Raw genomic sequence first — 16,876 nt, 5'->3', positions numbered from 1 at the left:
GGGCGATGTACAAATTTTCTCTGTTTGGACTAAGGATTATGGGTCTTCTCTGACATAGGGTACAGAGCAGCATATACATGCCAGAAAAAAAAAAAAAGATTCCATCTTTCCATTTGTTCTTTAATTAAAAATTATCAAAACATCTTAAAACTAAGAAAGACATATAATTTTATTAGTATACCTGATAGGTAACTTATCAAATTTTTACGCTTTAGGGAACACAAAGAAAGCAGTTCTACTCTATTTAAAAACTGAAATGTATTTGTTTATTAAAATGTTTTATTGGGTATGTATGTGTGCTGTAAGAGTGTACATATTGCTTGTGTTATTATTACTGGTTTCAGCCTATGCACATGCTTGTAGAGGGCAGAAGTCCAGGAAAAGTGTGTTTTCCAATGGGTTTTCATTTTAGATTTTTAATAAGTTAAATTTACTTTTTTAATACTCTATTCACTTTACATCCTAATTATAGACTTCTCCCTTGCCTCCTCCCAGTCACACCCTTCCTCTTTCACATCTATCCCCTCTCCTGTTCCTTAGAAAGTGGGAGCCCTCCTCCCACATCTGACCCCAACATATCAAATCCCAATTGGACTGCCTGCATCCTCTTCCTCCAAAGCCTGGCAAGAGCAACCCACCAGGGGAAAGTCATCAAAGATCATTCAACAGAGTCCATGTCAGAGATAGTGCCTGCAACTCTTACTACGGAACCCACACTGAGCTGTCATGGACTACATTTGAGTAGGGAATATATAAACTCTCCCTGCATGCATGGTCTTTGGTTGGTTCATCAGTTTCTCCAGGACCCCCTGGGCCCGTATTTGTTGGCTGTGTTGATTTTCTTATAGAGTACCTGTCCCTTCTTGGTCGTTCAATATCCTACTCTTTCTTTTGACGTCCAGAGCTCTGCCCAAAGTTTGGCTGTAAGTCTAAGCATCTTCTTCAACCACCTAAAGGTCGATTAAGAAGGTAACACCAACAGATCAGGCTCTAAGATCAACAATTAATATATTAGACCTCATAAAACTGAAAAAAAAATTCTGAAAATCAAAAGACACTGTCAACAGATCAAAATGAGACCCTACAGACTGGTAAAAAAATTTTCATCAACCCTACATCTGACAGAGGACAAATATCCAGAATATATAAAGAACACAAGAAATTAAACACCAACAAACCAAATAATCCATTTAAAAATGGGGTACATAACTAAACAAAGAATTCTCAACAGAGGAATAGGAAATGGTGGAGAAACATTTAAAGAAATGATCAAAGTCCTTCTCATCTGGGAAATGCAAACCAAAATGACCCTGAGATTACACCTTACACCCATCAGAATGGCCAAGATCAAAAACACAAGTGACAATACATGCTGAAAAGGATGTGGAGAAAGGGGAACCCTCCTCAATTGCTGGTGGTAATATAAAGTTGTACAACCACATTTAAAATCAATCTAGTGCTTACTCAGACAATTAGGAATAGTGTTTCCTCAAGATCCAGCTATACCAACCTTAGGCATATATCTAAAATATGCTTAAGTACACAACAAGGACATTTGTTCAACCATGTTTGTAGCAGTTTTATTCATAATAGCCAGAAGCTGCCAAAAACCCAGATGTCCATCAACAGAGGAATGGATACAGAAATTGTTGTACTTTTACACAATGGAATATTACTCAGCAATTAAAAACAAGGAAATCATGAAATTTGCAGGCAAATGGATGGAAATAAAAAAGATCATCCTAAGTGAGGTATCACAGAAGCAGAAAGACATCCATGGTATACATTCAAGTGGTGAATATTAGCCATATAATATAGGATAACCACACTACATTCCACATACCTAATGAAGCTAAATAACAAGGAAGACCCTAGGGAGGATGCTTAATTCTCATTTAGAAAGGAAAATAGAATAGAGACTGAAAGCAGTTAAGATAGGGAACAGGATGGCAACCTTCAATAGATATCCATTGAAAGACTTCACTTTAGTCTTTTTTTATTTTTTTTAAATTAGATCCCCTCTTGGAATTTGGAATTCAGTGGATCAACTAGACTAGCAAGGAAACAGTAGTGAGCCTTCTTTCTTCTTTCTTTTCTTTTCTTTTTTTTCTTTTGTTGTTGTTGTTTTTCCCTTCCAGAGCAAGGATTACAGGTGCATGCTGTTGCATCCAGCTTTTTAATGGAAGTGTTAGGAATCCAATCTCAGACGGTCATGCTTGCATGTGAAGCACATTACAATTAATGCCATTTCCCCAAACTGAAATTTTCTACATTCTGAAGTTACTCTTAATCTTTGGCTAAAAATTTCTGTTACACAGCCTTATTTGTAATAGCCAGAAGCTGGAAACAGCCCATGCACGCCCTCAGTGGAGGAATGTATGCACAGGTTGTGGTATATCTACACAATTGAATATTACTCAGCAATTAAAAAAAAAACAAGGAAATTATGAAATTTGCAGGTAAATGGTGGGATCTGGAAAAGATCATCTTGAATGAGCTATCCCAGAAGCAGAAAGAAACACACAGTATATACTCACTCATATAGACATATAATATAGAATAAACCTACTAAAATCTGTACACCTAAAGAAACTAATCAAGAGTGAGGACTCTTGCTAAAATGCTCAATTCCTATCCAGAAAGGCCAAGAGGATGGACATCAGAAGAAGGAGAAAAGAGGGAGCAAGTCAGGAGCCTGACACAGAGGACCTCTGAAAAACTCTGCCCTGCAGACTATCAATGCAGATGCTGAGACTTATGGACAACCTTTTGGCAGAGTGCAGGGAATCTTAGGGAAAAAGTGGGAAACAGTATCATCTGGGGAGGACAGGAACTCCACAAGGAGAGCAATAGAACCATAAAATCTGAGTACAGGGGTCTTTCCTGAGACTGATACTCCAACCAAGGACTATGCATGGAGATAACCTAAGACCCCTGCACAGATGTAGCCCATGGCATGTAGCCCATGGGCAATGGAACCCAAGTGGGTTCCATTGTAATTGGAACAGGAACTGTCTCTGACATAAACTTATTGGCCTGCTCAATTACCTCCCCCTGAGGGGGAAGCAGCATTACCAGGCCACAGAAGAAGACAATGCAGCTACTCATGATGAGACCTAATTGACTAGGATCAGAAGGAAGGAAAAGAAGACCTCCCCTATCAGTGGACTTGGGGAGGGACATGCATGCAGAGGGTGGAGGAAGGGAAGGATTGGGACTGGAGGAGGGAGGGAACCACAGGGGGTATACAAAGTGAATAAAGTGTAATTAATAAAGAATTAAATTTTTTTCTTGAGGTTCGTCTAATAAAATGATATATAAAATTTCTACAAAGAAAAAAATTATGCTATAAACAGTTTATTAATTTATGGAGTTCATGACCCTTTATATGTCTATGTATGAAATAAAATATAAGAATAGAAAGAAGTTATGATCGAAAGTAGTAGTAAAAATCTTTGATGAGTTCCAAGAATAACTTCACCTAAAAAACCCTTCCTGCAATGATCAACAACCAAGTATTTAATATTCACTTGATATCTCTTTTTTCTTATGTCATATGGTAATATAAAGACTGGCCATAATGAAATATATATTGACTTTTACTATTAGAACATTATTTAGGATCTTACAGAAAATCTAAACAATAAGGAAAACAAACTCTATCTCTGCAGAAATGTATGTAAATGGCTGATTATTATTTCTCATATTTCCTAAAGACATTGATTCTTATTGGGTTCTCTCCATAAAAAGTGTTTTAATTGATGTTTATAAATTATTTATGTGAGTACAGACAGGCCACTGATAATAATGTAAACATAATGTAAACTGAGTTCTAACAGTGTTTTAAACAACAACACTGTTTGTTGTTGCTTTGGTTTCTTTGTTGTTGTTTTTTTACTTTATACTTTGTTTTAAACTTTAAACAAGAACCTTAGTTAAAGACAGCAAACATACATAACTGAATTCCTCCATACATTATTCGAAACATTAAAATAAATCTAAGTAACTGGATATAGAATTATCATGACCACAAAAATAACGGTAGTGAAGACCACTTCTACTGAAATAGTTTCTGAGACACAACACTAGAGAGTTTCCCTGGTCCCATCTGCAGCACTTTTTTGTTTTACGACTTTCTTTGCAGTGCTTTCCACTTTTATAAATTGTTACCGGGAGCTTAATAATTTGTTTTTCTCTGTCTGTAGTATGTCGCTGTTCATATACTTGTGTTTATAGTTCTATTTTATTTTAGTAAGCAGATTTAACAGTTTGGTTAACATGACAGAAAAATCCCATTCAGCAATACTGATCTTTCTGTAGTTGGTATTTCTAGTTGGCATGTTCCCAAATGTTCTCCATCCAAACTTTAACATACAATTGTAAGAGTTCATAGGAACATTGAAAATAATCCTAAACCAATATATTTATATCATATTGTACTTTTTCAAGAAATAAAGAGAACATGGATTTTAGTCCATGTTATATTTGTTATTTATTCATCCATATTTAAATGTATGTGTTTGTGTATGTACAGGTTCCTAAGGTGTACAGGCTGGGTTACAGGTGTTAGTGAGCCACCTGTTGTTTGTGCTGTGAATTGAACTCTGCTATTCTGCAAGAACAGTGTTTGGTTTAAAGTGCTGAAGTGTTTCTCCATCTCCAAACACCATCTTTTTATGAATAGTCTCATCCCAACTCTTATTAACTGCTGTTTCTCAAAAATAGTGATTGTCACTTTGGGACAGTGTTCTTCATTAGGATGTTTGTGCCAAGTCCAAAGGAAGTATAGTTTTCCTTCCATGACACAGAAAGGAGTTGTGGACATTTTGAGATAGATGCCAAGACTATTGCTGATTAAAAAACAAAAACAAAAACAAAAAACCCATCAAGATGGGCACTCGTTACATACAAGTATTTGTAAAACAAAATGCCACTAGTGAGACTTTTACAACATATCAGTAGAAACAAGGCTTTATTAGCTATAAACATAGAATGACTCTCTGAAAATTTACAGTGATAGTTTAAGAAATCTGAGAACTGTGTACAAATAATGAAATACTTCGTGATGTTTAATCCTATGAAAATCGAATTCATGTCTGTAAGTCCCTCAACAATGTGAGTCCATTGAGTTTTAACTTTAATCTCTAACCTTGAACTTGGCCCTCATCGATCTCATGTCTTCCTTTTCATTAAATGTGTTGACAGTTCTCTCATACATATATGTGTCAGATGCATTCTATTACTCTTGTTTCTCACCTTTAGTGATTGCCTTCCCACACCACAGTCTTCTCTACAAATTCTCTCTCCACATACATTTTATGTATGTGACACACTTAGTTAAACAGGACCATCTGTTTGGCTTGATACTGTTCATTAAAGTCTCCTGACCTCACAAGTATGTACAAAATTGTAAACACCATCTCGCTATACTCTAGAATCTTTCTGTTGACAATATTTCAGGAGGGAGGAAAAGTGTCCTGTGTGCTCTGCCTTGTAAATGACTGAAGGCCCACAGGGTAACTCTTTCTTGTATGGACCCAGTGCAGGCAACAGCAACAGCTCCAGGTTTATGAGTACAATTGCTATGTCATGTCTAGTTGGCATTTTTCAGTCATCCCTTACTTGTCCCAGCTCGTAATTCTTTCTGTGCCTCCTCATGCAATGCTCCCAAAGCCTTCCAGAGGGCACTATAGTCTTATTTAGGACTACACGCTGATTTTCTGATTAAGAGTGGGAGTAGCATTTGCCTATTGGGATAAATGCTAGGGTCACAAGTAGCTTGACTCTATGTAAATTCAGGTAAACAATAATAACAGTTTCTTCCTAGGGCCTGTGATCTCCCCAGGCATAAGGTTTGGATGAAGATTACAATACCACGCATAGATTCTGTTCTGTGGAGTTTGCCTCAATCTAATCCAAAAGCAGTTGATTACCTTCATAGCAAATGGGCATATCTTACCTGGCAGGTTGGTGCTGGAGTTCATAAAACTCATAGCTGAGCAAGGCTGTTGATTCTTTTTTCTCCCCCTATCACTGGCAAAATGAAAGAGAGGCATCAAGAGGAAAATTCCTCAGTTACTTTCATCTTAATTTCTGTATATCTTGCAACCTACATGACTGGTATTTTCTGTAATAATGTTTTATCACTTAGCTCAGCAAAATTACCTATTATTTGTGGGGATACTTTGGACTCTTGGATGAACAGTCCCTATACAGGTCACCTAAACCTAAGTATTGAATTTTGCTTTATAATCTACTATTTTTATTAACAACAATATCTAGCCTTAAAAAGGGGGCATCTTTTTAGAGCTCTTTTGAGTGTACATGTTTTTTTCAAGACAAGGTCTCTCTGTGTAGCTTTGGCTGCCCTGTAACTCACTGTGTAGACAGGGCTGCCCTTGAACTCACAAAAAAACAAATGCCTCTGCCTCCCAAGTGCTGGGATTTAAGGCACACGCCACCATGGCCCAGCTGTACCTTTTAATCATGTTACAAGGGAATAGGTATTTTTGGCTTTTATGTACACTTTAGTTTGGCTATCTCTCTCTCTCTCTCTCTCTCTCTCTCTCTCTCTCTCTGTCCCCTCACTTCCTAATCCTTCTACTCCCCTCCTTTCTTGATTAAATCTCTCTATCTCTAGTATTCACCCCCTGTGATTTGATTTTACCCCTGTCTTATTCCCCCTTTAAGCCTTGTAGTGGGAAGTAAGAAGACATTGGGACAACACAGTAGCCCATAAGCCTAATGACCTAAGAATAGGAGCACTTCCTCTCAGAGGATCTACCTGGTCCTCACACCTTAGAATTATTATCTCAATGCTTATTTATTTAGGGGACACTCAACAGCCAACTGCAATGTACTTTCATGTCTTCCCTAGTCATTTTGGACTTCTGAATGAAATTTGTACTGTGAGAGTTTTCTCTAATAATCAGTGAAATTAAAAAAAAATACACTGTCAACTCCCATAGATGATAATCCTTACAGATTTCTTTTGCCATTGCTTCTGTAGTGTTTCTTCCTGAGGCTTAACTATATATAGAAGGATCAATTACAGAGAAAAAAAAGCGGAATGACAGTATAAGTCTTCTGTGGCTTGATTATATCTAAGGTTTCCTAGTTAAGCCAGTGAGAAACTCCCTACAGGCATTGCTCATTGTTGTCATGGGCAACACTGATAGAGATAGAGGGAGAATAAGAGAAAAAGGAGTGATGTTATTTGTGTTTAATCATTTATTCTGTATCTCTACAAATAGTAGGCACTGGATCACGTTTAGGAGGATCGCACCTATTCCTTTCTGGTTTAAAGTGTTTGCTTAAGTTGAAAGCATATATGAAGAGATCTTCCGTGGAGTACACAGTGTTGATATCATGCTTAATGCTAAGAGGTAATATGCGTTGTTGACATAACCAAACTTACACAGTTTTAACTTCCATAAGACTTTTTTAAAATTATTTTTTAGTTTAAAAAATTACTTACTGATTTACTTATTCATACATTTATTGTGTTCAAATAATATTTTTATTGATTATTTGGGAATTTCGCACCATGAATCCTGATTACATTCACTTCTAAATCTTCCAAGAGCTACCCCCACAATGTTATGACTTCCCCGATGCAAAAAAAAAAAAAAAAGAAAAGAAAAGAAAAAGATAAAAATCAAGTACAATTTGTGTTGCCCATATATTCACTGCAGCATGGTCAAACTCCCAGTGAACTGCCCCTTAAAGGAAACAAGTCCTTCCCCACTGAAGCTCATGACAGAATCTATCATTTGTGGGGAGCTTCACTTCAGTATACATTTAAAAAAGAATAAATAATTTGCTTATGAGGTTTTCTCAGCAATTTACAGTATTGAAATATTGCTCAATCTAGATTTACTGATATGAAAATATTTTAATGACTTTTAAAAATCATTTGGCAAGTGATAGAGAAATGGCTCAGCATTTAAAAAGCATTGCTGCCTTTGCAACAAACCCAGGTTTGCTTCCTATCATGCATGTCAATTGCCTCAAAACCGCCAGTGACTAAGCTCCAGGGGCTGAGATAGCCTCTTCTTTCCTCCTAGAGTACCAAGCATAAACACAGTATACAAAGATAGATGCAGGCTAAAACCCACAACATTAAAAACTAACAAGTCTTTAAAGCATTGTGTTTTGTGACATATCAATGAGGTCTAATAAAGGGCATTCAAAGGGTCTGGAATGCTGCCTCAGCTGTTGAGAGGCTGTAGGATAGCTCTTTTAAAAGCCGGGGATTACCCAGCATTCATGTAGTAGCATACCACTTTAGAAACTTCTTTAACTGCAGTCCTAGTGGTATCTAACATTTTCTTCTGTACTCCAGGCACACTGCAGGCTTGTGCACAGATATATATATGCATGCAAAACAACCGTACTCAAAAAGTAAAATAAACAGAAAATTAAATACTGAAATACTTCACACATTATTTTAAATATGGAAACTATTTAATATTAGCTTTTTCCAAAAAAAGATTAAAAAAAAGTGACCCATAAGCAAACATACATAGGTATTACATATAGAGAAACATACATACTTGAATTATTAGATCAGTGCAAAAATACACAAAAACTGAAATCTAGATAATCTGAATACTTTAAATTCTTCATATCTTAAAGATTTTTAGTAAAGTGAACTAACTTTGAACTTACCAAAAAATTTATTTACAAAATACAAATATAATTACTGGATATGTTCTTAACAGTGGGAATAAGAAAAACAAAAATTCTGGTTGTTAAATATATTTGCAGGGAGATGACTTGTGTCCCTGGTTTATTTTTTACCACAGCAGGTTACACAATACAGACAATTGCTAATGGATATCGAAGTTCTTGTAAGAGGCTCAAAAAAAAAAAAATCTAGTAATAGTAAGACCGAATTCTGTTAAATTATTAGACCCTGAAATGATAAAAGGCATTTTAAGAGCTTAAGGATGATGAAGAGTATCACCTTACGAATTCCATTAGTCATCTATAATAGTTTTTCTCCATAAACTCATGGGAGGGCCTTATTGCTGAAGAGACAATTCACTGAACATGGAGAAGCAGAGTTGGTGTCTACATAACGCCTTCATTTCTATGTGCTAGCACCTTTGGTAGGAGAAGGTAGTCTACACACTATCAAAAGACAAATGGGAACACCACGCCAGCCACAAACTCTTTAATTTTCTGTGGTGTCTGCAGAATATACTAGAGTAATGGTGCCTCAAAGCACATAGAGAAGAGGAAGCAGAGAGTATAAGAGCCACAAGAATACGAGGCCCTCTTAATCAACAGGACCAAATCTCATATGACCTCACAGAGACTGAGGAAGCATGCATGGATCTGCAACAGGTCCTCATGTATATATCATGGCTTCCAGCTTAGTGTTTTTATGGGATTCTTGAGTGTGGAAATGAAAAAGTCTCTGATTCTTATGCCTTCTTTGTATTTCATTTGTTTCTCTTTTCCAACTCCAATGTGATAATCTTTGTTTTATCATATTATGTTTTGTTATTATACCTAAAAAAGATTTAATCTGCAATATTGCATTTGATGTCACCTGGGATATAAAATTTTCATAAAAATTGCAACTGATTTTTCCAAATGCAATTGATTTCAGTGACTGAGCCTCACATGTATCTGGAACTTGTAGCTTGCTGGATGGGTTGTTCACTTTCCATACTTTAATGGTCTAGAAGTGCAATATTTTAAAATACATTATACAGTTTTTATGGGTCAATTAAAAGCTATTTTATCACAACCTAGATGACACACTGGAGAATTCAGTTGAGAAGCTTAGCTAGTTGTGTATGAAAAATACATAGTCTTTTCATGTTTTATTTTCTAAGTGCCTCGGGTCTTAAACAAAAATAAAATTGACCAGTTGAGAACAATTCAGTTGATGGAGATAAAAATAACTGAAAAAAGTTGATATATAAAATTCATGCAAGCTAATTATAAAAATACACGATAATATTTTAATGGAATAAATTGTTTAGTGCACTTAAAACATACAAAATATTTTTCTAGTGGACTTATGATAATTTTGTTTGCTAAAATCTTCACCTTTATAAAATGAATTGCTGAGATTTTAATCATATTAAAAGATTTTTATTAATTTTTACACCCCATTGTACTTGATGTGTTGCAGACTAATAGCACGTCATAAAATCTTAACAGAGGCTCACAGAATATTTTTTTTAATCCTGTATTTTTTAATGATTGATTGAGTCTCCAGCTAATACAGTGGTTTAAAACAAAACAAAAAGAAACAAAACATACAATATGCTTTAAAAGTATTTATATGGATATTTCAATTGAAGTTTAAAATTACTCTACAAGTTCTACATTTGTTAATATATTAAGCAAGAAGCGACCTAAGAAGTGTTTCTCACTTTCATGAATACGTGAGCAAAAAGTACGGCAGTTAAATTAGGAAATTACATGTTTTCCATTCAGAAGGGAGAGATTATTAGGTGTTTTGACCGACACACAATGTTTGTGTCAGCACAAAAAATAGCATATGGATCTGTGAAAATAATTATTTTCTCCATGGTAAAATAATTGATTAAATTGATATTTTCACATGAAAGTCAACCATAAACTAATCTGGACATCTTAACATTTAAATTAAAATTTCGAACATAATTTCACAGTTACGGTTACTGTTGCTGTGAGGAAACACATGACCAAAGAGACTCAGGGAGGAAGTGTTTCTTTGGCTTATTGCATTCTGAAACACAGTCAATAGAAGAGAGCTAAGACAGAAATTCAAACCAGTCTGGGACCCTGGAGGCAGGGCCAGTGCAGATTGACAAGTGCTGTTTTCCCGCTCTGCCTTCTCACAGAGCCCAGGACCATCCAGATCAGGGCTGTCACTCTCCAGAAGTGCTGGCTCCTCCCACACCGATCACAAATCAAGAAACTGGCCTACATGCTTACCTGCTTACACCTGAACCTTCCGGAGGCAATTTCTCAATTGAGGTTTCTTCCTCTCAGATGGCTAAAGCTCTATCAAGCTGACATTAAAGAGGGAGGGGCTGCAGCTGGGATACAAAATAAATAAACTGTAATTAATATAAAAAAATAAAGATTTAATAAAAAAAAACCTAGTGAACACATGCAGAACGACAATCTGCATGATTTAACCTACTCCAAGCTCATGTTCAGTATTTAATTTCCATTCCATAAAATAGCTTTCATTTTGCTTTTTTTTACATATGTTTGAAGTAATTTTTAGTGTAAATACAAAAGTTGGATTCATATACTTTAAAATATTTTTATGTAACTATAAGTGTTATACTTCCATACTTCATAAATTTCTCATCTCAACCACATAACTTAAATATATTCCCTCTTCAATTACTATAATTTTCAAAGGAAATTAATTCTTATTCTACTTTATTGTGCTCATATGATTATTTATCAATTGCACACTTCCACTCCTTTAAACAGCACCAAGAAACCCAAGCTGTTATTTTTATTTTCATACTGTTTCACAGGCTTAATTTTTTACTAAGTCATATAATCCAACATTATTAAAGATTTCCAGGACAGAAAATAATTGTATAAAAACATAACTCTTATGTATATATGCCTTCACAATTATTTTTTATTAGTCACTAACAATGAACATGATGATTTCTAGAACTCCCAGACGCTTTTTAAAATATACTCAGAGCCATCAGACAAGATGTCGTAAAATAGTGATTTTTATATTCCTGGCCTCCAGTGCTAGGAAACAGATAACTTGACAAAAATATTTAGAATCTATTTTTTTTTATCTTATTTTACAGTGCTTTAAAGGTTCTGTGTCATTAGCATAAAATAGTCCTCTGTTTTACACATTTATTTTAGAATCTAATTGGCATATGCAGAGGTCGCATCACCTTGTGATGATGAGCATCCACAGACGATCAGTTCTCACAAAAAAGAACATTGAACATTATCAATGCACATTCACTAAATTTCTGATACATTGTATCAGAACCTATCTATGTAATCACTGTTACTTTGTTAAATGCTCTAATATTTATGAAAATGTACAAGTCGATATATAAACAGTTCACTGTTTAAACATGAATGTGAGAAGAAAAACAAAAAATTTCCAACACAACTTTGATTGAGTTTCTCAACTGAGAAATAATTGTGAAGGTGACTACTCGTTCATGAATGTTATCCTAAAGTTCATTGCTTTTAAAAAAATAATTAACCAATTTTTAATGCTGATTTTTTATTTTTATACAAAAAAATCTATGCAAGGTTTATTGATTTTTATTTTTTATTTGTTTTTTATTTAATACAGTTCATTCAATTTGTATCCCAGTTGGAGCACTGTCCCTCATTTCATCCCAATCCTAAACTCCCTCATCTACTCCCACGCCCCTCTACAAGTCCACTGATAGGGGAAGTCCTCCTACTTTTCCATGAAATCCTAGCCTATCAGGCCTCATCAGGACTGGCTGCATTGTCTTCCTCTTGTGACCTGATAAGGTTGCTCTCCCTCAGGTGGAGGTGATCAAAGAGCCAACCACTAATTTCATGTTAGAGACAGTCTCTGTTCCCATTACAAGGGTACCTGGATATTGAGAGCTGCCATGAGGTACCTCTGTGCAGGGGTTTTAGATTATCTTCATGCATGGTTCCTGGTTGGAATATCAGTCTCAGAAAAGACCCCTGTCCCCAGATTTTTTGGTTCTGTTGCTGTCCTAGTGGAGCTCCAGTCCCATCCAGGTCTTTATACTCCCCTCTTCTTTCATAAGATTCCCTGCACTCAGACCAAAGCTTTGCTATGCGTGTCAGTATCTGCTTTGATACCCTCTTCAGTAGAGTCTTTCAGAGGTCCTCTGTGGTAGGATCCTGTCCTGTTCCCTCTTTTCTCCCTCTTCTAATGTCTGTCCCATTTGCCTTTCTGAATAAGGATTGATCATCTTACCCAGGGTCGGTCTTCCTTCTTGCTTAGCTTCCTTAGATGTACAGATTTTAGTATGTTAATTCTATATTATATGTCTAGTATCCACTTATAAGTGAGTGTATACCATTTGTGTCTTTCTGCTTCTGGGATACCTCACTCAAGATGATCTTTTCTAGTTCCCAACATTTAGTGATTTCATGATTTCCTTGTTTTTAATTGTTGAGTAGTATTTCATTGTGTAAATGTACCACAGTTTCTGTATTCATTCCTCAGTTGAGGGACATCTGGGTTGTTTCCCGGTTCTGGCTATTACAAATAAAGCTGCTACAAACATGGTTGAGCAAATGTCCTTGTTGTGTACTTGAGCATATTTTGGATACATGCCTAGGAGTGGTATAGCTGGATCTCAAAAAAGCACTATTCCTAATTGTCTGAGAAAGTGCCAGATTGATTTTGTACAAGTTTACATTCCCACCAGCAATGGAGGAGGATTCCCCTTTCTCCACCTCCTCTCCAGCATAAAAAACTCCAGTTGTCACTTGAGTTTTTTATTTTAGCCATTCTGATGGGTGTGAGGTGAAATCTCAGGGTCATTTTGATTTGTATCTCACTGATGGCTAAGGATGCTAAGAATTTCTTTAAGTGTTTCTCTGTCATTCGATATTCCTCTACAGAGAACGCTCTGTTTAGCTCTGTACCCCATGTTTTAATTGGATTACTTGATTTGTTGCTGTTTAACTTTTTGTGTTCTTTATATATTCTGGATATTAGTCTTTTGTCAGATATAAGGTTGGTGAAGATGCTTTCCCAGGCTGTAGGCTGTCGTTTTGTTTTGATGACAGTGTCTTTTGCTTTACAGAAGCTTTTTAATTTCATGGGGTCCCATTTATTGACCATTGATCTAAGAGCCTGTGATGTTGGTACCACCCTGAACATTCCGATCTCATCTGACTTTTATCTTTAACAGTGTTTAATGACAAATGTTCCAGTCATCAGCTCTTTCGATTTTAGTAAATATGTATCTATTGTGCATCTCTAGAATAAGTGACTTTTAATATATTCACATGAACAATACATTGTTTTCTACCTATATTGTATTTCATCTTGGTAAGTAAATATTTGATCATATGATTAAAAATAATTTTCAAAAATTGTAAGAATTTCTATGACTATATTTTGCTATAAAATTTGAAGGTAATTTGCATGCCTTCTGAAAAATAATAGATAGCACCAATATTTGATAGCTTTGGCTATATAATTTTTTAAATTAAGATCTTACTCTCAATGTGAGTTGCATAATATAATTTCAGTGAAGCTGGCAATTTTTTCATGATGAAAATATATAAATTATTTGTACATGGAACAGGACAAAAGCACACCCTCAGATCACTGGCTGCAAAATATATGATGACATTGAGAACAAAGAAATTTTTACTTTGTCAAATAATCTAAATCAATTTCCAATAATTTTGTTTTAATAGTTTTGGTTGTTTAACTGCTCTAGAAATGTTTACTGATTTAAGTAAAGCCATAAACACAACAATTGATTATGTAAATAATATTATGAAGGTTGAGTCACCACTGTAGTGGAAAGTCAACCCACAGGGATGCCACAAATGCTTAAAAGCAGAAGGTCTCTTGTACAATGAAAGAAGAGGAAATAACACTTTAGCTCTTGATAATGAAAAATTCAGCTTACCTTGACTAATCGAATTCTTAAATATATTAAATATATTTGTTTACCTCACATTTCTTCTTGCTTAAATGTGTTAATTCATTCATCTCCATGTAATCAGAAGACCTGTATAAATCCAGTCTTATGTTCTGGAAAGAATCACAAATATTCTAGAAAATCGTTTGAAAGGATAAAGAAAGTTGCTGAGTCTTGACACTCAGTTTTTGTTTTTCACGTTTTCTGAATATATTCACATAGAATTGCAACTTTAAAAGACAGAAGTTCCTGTCCTGTTCCCTGTTTTCTTCCTTCTTCTGATGTCCATCCTCTTTGCTTTTCAGATTAGGGATTGAGCATCTTAACCAGAGAGGGCCTCTGAAGACCTCTACCCTGCATGTTATCAAAGCAGATGCTGGGACTTATAGCAAAACTTTGAGCAGAGTGGAGGGCATCTTATGAAAGAAGGGGGAGATAGAAAGATCTGGAGAGGACAGGAGCTCTAAAAGGAGAGCAACAGAACCAAAAAATCTGGGCCCAGGGGTCTTTTCTGAGACTGATACTCCAAACAAGGACCATTCATGGAGATAACCTGGAACCCCTGCACATATGTAGCCCATGGCAGCTAAGTATCCAAGTGTGTTCCATAGTAATGGGAACAGGGACTGTCTCTGTCATGAACTGATTGGCCTGTTCTCTGTTCACCTCCCCCTGTAGGGGGGAGCAGCATTACTAGGCTACAGAGGAAGACAGTGCAGCCACTGACAGACTAAGACCAGAAGGAAGGAGAGGAAGACCTCCCCTATCAGTGGACCTGTGGAGGGGCTGGGTGGAGCAGGAGGAAGGAGGGAGGGAATGGGAGGGGAGGAGGGAGGGAGCTACAGGAATGATGCAACGTGAATAAACTGTAATTAATAAAAATTTAAAAAAGCAGTGATCCAGCCAATTCCATTACATTAAATTGTTATAACTTAAAAAAAAAAGACAAGTTTTTTGAGCAGTAACTTGTGAATATTCATATTTGATAAGTTTTGTTATATATGCTTAGCTCTTAAATTATGTGTCTGTATTGGTCTTTTTCTGTTTTTCTTTCTTTTTCTTCTTTTTCTTATTCTTCTTCCTTTTTAAATAAGAAAGCAACTCAGAAGCAGTTGAGAGTGGAGATGTACCACATTCTTTTATTCCAGTGTACCAAACCTGGGATACGGAAACTATTCAAGGTTTTCAATGCCTTTGTTCATAATGGTAACATTTACAGTGAGGGGAGGAAAACACTCTGAGGGCTGTCAGATTGGAACAAGCTGGCAACCAGTGAGGTGTTATCTTATACTGGAAGGTTAATTTGTTTTTGTTCATTGCTCACTGAGTTTGCCTATGCCATCTCTGTAAATATATTTAAAGGTCGTATAGTGTGTTACTGATTAGTAAAGTTGGAGCTCTGCCCTTATCTTTACTTTCATTATTTAACAATTCCTGTAGAGCATTTTGTCACCTCTAAAATTAGCCATTGATCCTTTTATTAAATTATTGACCTCATGCATCCAATTAAACTGTAAATACAGCTGAGACATCAACTGGCTGCTGGCTATACTTGGGAAGCTATAGCCAGTTACCCAACTGTTAACAAAGGCAAAGGAGGTGCTCTTATGAATACAATTGTTTCGGCAGTCACCTTGCATAATTTGTTGACTTTATGTGAAAAGTACTAATTTGGAATATAAATTAAAATATATTGCTCTCATGTGACTTCTGCTTTCAGAACTGATGTAAACTTCTGATTGCAAAATTGGGCATTTCAGTAAGCTTGGTGACTTACAGATAATATAGTACAAAGATAGATAACCTGAAGATCCTGAAACAGTGAGGCCTTCATTTATTTGGAATATCATTTTAATTTTAGGGAAGTTGTCATTAAAATCACTCGTAAAATTATGCACCACTATATGTATAATAAAGGGGTCAGCTACCTAATTTGAGGTGGTAATATAGTAAAAATGTTGTTTTATAAATTAAACATTAAAAATTATATTATTTCTTGTTTATCTTCATTAGGTGTATCCTTACTTAGAACGACAAATGAGATGTGCATTGGACTTATGACAGGAGTCTACCACAGAAGGCATTTGAAAGACCCTACCAAGCAGTATTTCAAAACAGATAATAAGACTCATAACCAAACCTTCGGCAGAAAGGGAGTTACTATGACAGGGAAAGGATAGGAACCCCACAAGGACCAAATATATCTGGGCACAGGTTTTTTTTTTTTTTTTTTTTTTTTTTTTTTTTTTTTT

The sequence above is a fragment of the Psammomys obesus genome, unplaced genomic scaffold, assembly GCF_907164565.1.
Source record: "Psammomys obesus unplaced genomic scaffold, mPsaObe1.curated_primary_1811, whole genome shotgun sequence".
NCBI lineage: Eukaryota > Metazoa > Chordata > Mammalia > Rodentia > Muridae > Psammomys > Psammomys obesus.
Note: the sequence above shows the minus strand (reverse complement) of the source record.